The sequence below is a fragment of the Octopus bimaculoides genome, chromosome 7 (genome assembly GCF_046866305.1).
Source record: "Octopus bimaculoides isolate indiv1 chromosome 7, ASM4686630v1, whole genome shotgun sequence".
Lineage (NCBI taxonomy): Eukaryota > Metazoa > Mollusca > Cephalopoda > Octopoda > Octopodidae > Octopus > Octopus bimaculoides.
Genome location: NC_142934.1, coordinates 17,761,583 through 17,766,582, shown reverse-complemented (window position 1 = coordinate 17,766,582; position 5,000 = coordinate 17,761,583).

Below are 5,000 nucleotides of genomic sequence, written 5' to 3'. Positions count from 1 at the left end.
TAAGATTGTTCATGTAATATATCAGTCCGACAACAAAATAAATAAATGATAAAATAAAAACATGTGACGTTGACTTGGTAATAAGCGCACGATAAAAACAAAACTGCGTAAAAACTTCATACAAAATAAGAAGATATTATACATACATACATACATACATACATACATACATATATATATATATATATATATATATATATATATATATATATATATATATATATATATATATATATATATATATATATATATATATATATATATATATATTGGGAGAGGTGCGTGACCTAGAGGTTAGGATGTATTCACAATTGCGAGACAGTGGTTTCGATTACCGGATTGTGTTCTGCTGCAAAACATTTCATGTTGCTCTGTACTCACTTCGACATTTGAAGCGTGGAACACCGTACACATTCACTCGTAATGTCAATTCAAGAGAGGGAGAGAGAGAGAGAGAGAGAGAGAGAGAGAGAGAGAGAGAGAGAGAGAGAGAGAGAGAGAGAGTGAGGGAGAGAGAGAGAGAGAGAGAGAGAGAGAGAGAGAGAGAGAGAGAGAACTAATATATGGCATGAATGCTTCGCCACTAAAAGTATATTATGTGTGCAGATTATTCAGCAAGAATTTGCAGAAGCTCCCAACTGTCGCGACAGGTGAAGCCATGATCTCTTTATATATATATATATATATATATATATATATATATATATATATATATATCACGTGACCGACCAGGCTATCAGATGTCATTACACATCGGTGATCACAATGTCGAAGTCGACTTTGCCTTTCATCCTTTCGGGGTCGATAAGTTAAGTACCAGTTACGCACTGGAGTCGATGTAATCGACTTAATCCCTTTGTCTGTCCGTGTTTGTCCCCTCTATGTTTAGCCCCTTGTAGGTAATAAAGAAATAAGAAATTACAGAATAATATAACGGCCGAAATTTCCATGCATTGATCTATGTTAGTAAGTGCCAAAGTGTGAAACTCTTGGCCCCCGTATTGCACTGTAACTTCTGTCGTGCACTGCATACCCAAACACATTATGTTCACTACATGTCAGTGAACTAATTAGTTTTAGAACAATAACGACCGTCAGTCCATTAATGTTAAGATATCTTCAACGAAGTGGTGATGGTGGTGCTATGTTGCACGTTTTGTAATACGCAGTAAAGGATCACGGAAATAATGTTACTGATGAGAAATTTATTATCGGATTAAAAATTCAAACGCTAGAAAAATAAAAATGTTATCATTACAAATCGAACAAAATGGACGTCCCGTTTCATTGTTCTTAGACCACTCATGAAGAAAAAACATAAGCGGACATTCATTAGTAAAGAAAGAAATGTATTAAAAAATTCCCTATTTACATAAATCACAATCCAGTGTTTAGCTCTCATTGCTAGATCTAATTAATTAAATGGGCGTATGTCGATAAATGGTTAGTCAATCATTATTTTGTATGCACAACACATGCATTCGAGAAACAATGAGTAACTTAAAGAAGTTAGACAGAAATCTAATCTATATATCACACTCTCAGCCTCTATCTCTCTCATATATATATATAAACTGAGAACTTGCGAGCGCGATAGAGAAGGAGAGAGAAACAGAGTGAGTGGAAAACTACTAAAGCCCGTTGGGTGACCTCCATCTGACTTCTTAACCACATAGCCATATTTACATCCGTATATGGTATAAACTGAAGCTGATGAAACAACGTTAATTTTTTTTTTTAATCTTATGCTTTATTTTTTGTAGGCTATTTAATAAATTAAAGCAATAAAACAAGGAAAAACTTCACAACAGAAGAAAAAAGTATATTTAAATATGAGAGAGAAGGAAAATGTCGTTTTCCTGTGGAATATTTGTAGGTTAATGTCAATATGATTTTGTCTCTTTAATAAAGAAAAAGTTAACGTTTGTGAACAACACTGCTTGAATTCAGTGTTTAGTTTTGTGTGTGTGTATGTAGATTTTCCCTGTAGTTATATGTGTATGTTGTTAACTGATAAAAAATCACACTGTAGCATACGATAATAGTAATTTAGTATTGATAATAGTAATTTAGTATTGAAATAATTTCATTAAAAATTATCGTTGAGAATGTGCAGAATATATGGGACAGGAATTAGTACACACAGCACCGTGTGTTCAATAGTTTAATACTTATTACAAACAGAGGGCTCCATATTCTTCAATATTAGATATATATATATTTGGTAGGACGCCTATAGAATTAGAGTGAGCGTGATGTTTAATATATAATTCTGACGCAGGAAACTGGGTGCATTTTGGCGCGTAATAAGGTGTTTAGACTCAGGTAATTTTATAATTTTTAGGTAAAAGGCTTTCTAAAATACGTCTACATTATATTAGGCATAAATATTGGTTACATTTTCTGTGTTCCTGTTTTTCACGGCGCGTGGACTCTCCTCACTTATTACCTGGCGTTTCTTATATATGTATGTATGTATGTATGTATCTATAAAACTCAGTCCAACGCTTATCCAGCAAAACTGTTGCATCTATACCAGCATATATCTGACACATCCGCACACACGTGCGCACTACCAGCACTGCTTCCATCAGCTCATAGACACCTAGACGCTTCGAGCTTCCTGCCCAGTTAAGTGGTCGAAGAAATTCTCCTCTCTAACGGTCAAAGAAATTCCTTTCTGTAACGTACCTATCTCTGACAGTAACCTCAGGCCAGCCTTGACCAATATCAGCCCGTTTTGTATTTGCCATCTTGGGCCTCTTGTGTTCCTTCATTCAGTAAGCCTGCATGAGACGGGTTTCTGTTAGAAGCTCACGAATCGTCAAGTTGCATGGAGCCGAATCAAACTGTTTTCAATAATATATATATATATATATATATATATATATATATATATATATATATATACATATATATACATATATATACGTACGTAAGTATGTATGTGTGAAAACAGGAAGAAAAATTATTGTAAAACTGAGGATCATTAATGGAGACAATACAATGGTCGCTGACAAGTCAAAGACATTGGTTCGTTTCCCGTCACTGATGTTGTGTGCAATATGCATATAACGGGTGCCACTGAAGATCGCCTGGTCACATAAACGGACTGTTACCTAACACTCTGTTGGACCCCCTAGATCGAAACTGATTGGTAAGGTCGACCGTAATGGATATATAATACTGTATACTTCGATTAATATATATATAGGTCGATCTTATCTTTCTTTGTTTAATGGTCGATAAAATAAGTATCACTTGAGCACTGGAGTCGACGTATTCATTTTACACCCTCCCAAAACTTACTAGCTCTGTGTCAAAATTAGAAACCAATATTCATTTCTGTTATAGGCACAGGGCCTGAAATTTGGGGGAAAGGGTAATTCGATTACATCGACGCCAGTGCTCAACTGGTAATTATTTCATCAATCCTAGAAAGGATGAAAGGCAAAGTCGATCTAGGTAGCATTTGAAATCAGAACGTAAAGACTGTCGAAATACCGCTAAGTATTTGTTTCGGCGCGCTAACAATTCTGCCAGCTCGCCGCCTTGAAAAAGTTCGAAAGAATTATGAAAATTCAAATTAAGACGGTGAGCTTGCAGAATCGCAAATTCGCCGGGCGAAATGCTTAGCGGCGTTTCGTTCGCCTATACATTCTTGGATTCAAATTCGTGTGAGGTCGACTTTGCCATTCATCCTTTCGTGTTCGTTAAAATACATGCCAATTGATTACTGGAGTCGATGTAAACGACTAGCCTCTCTCCTGGACTTATTAGCCTTGTGCCAAAATTTGAAATCAGTATTAAGATTTGAACTTATAGATTAAATTACACAACGAACTGTATTCGAATTGTGAATTACATCACGGATAACATTTACAGATACGTAAATCATCTTTACCAAATCTAGAAGGATGAAAATTAAATAGCAGTTCGTCCCACAACGTACACGGATGGGCACTACTAAATACCACTATAGAACACGCCGCATATTACGTTCACCCTCTTCTCTCAATACCTGCTGTCTTATGCAATAATTAATAAGATATACTAGAAAGCGCGTAAATGCTCTTAATGATATTCTATTTTGTAATCTATTAATGTAAAACATTGTAAGGAAAAGTGTGAAAAAGACAACAAAAAAAACAGGCAATAAAAAACAAATATACACTTGAGGTAAGATTTTCGTCTCATATTACATACGGCGAATACAACCTAAAACGAACGATGATAATGTTACAAAATTGTAGAGTAAATAACAGACAACACAAAACATTGATTTTTTTGGTACTTGTTACTCACTCAACTACTATGTAATGCATACACACACACACACGCACACATACACACACAAAGATATATATATATATATATATATATATATATATATATATATATATATATATATGTATGTATTATGTATGTGTGTGTATGTATAGGTATAGATCTATGTTTGTGTCGGCGCTTGTATTTCAATGTATATATATATATATATATATATATATATATATATATATATATATATATATATATATATATATATATGTTTGTGTGTGTGTGTGTGTGTGTGTGTGTGTGTATGTGTCTGCATATGTATCTAAATATAAATATATATGCATATATAAAACACACACATATGCCCACACATACTTATTTATCAAATAAAATGAAAGAAAGAGAAAAATTGAAAAATATAAAAGAGATAAATCAAAAAAAAAAATCTTAGAAGACGTACAAAAGAACAACAGATAAATACGAGGAGACAGTCTTTCCACAGCCCAACACGCCATTGTTACTATTTTATGTCGCTTACCGCCATTTATTACTACTACTACTACTACTACTACTACTACTACTACTACTACTACTACTACTACTACTACTACTACTACAACTACTACTACTTTGTTATTTTAATAGAAATGATTTGTTGAATACTGTTGTCACCATTATTCTTGTTATTGTTGATATTGTTGTTCTTCTTATCTTGTTGTTAT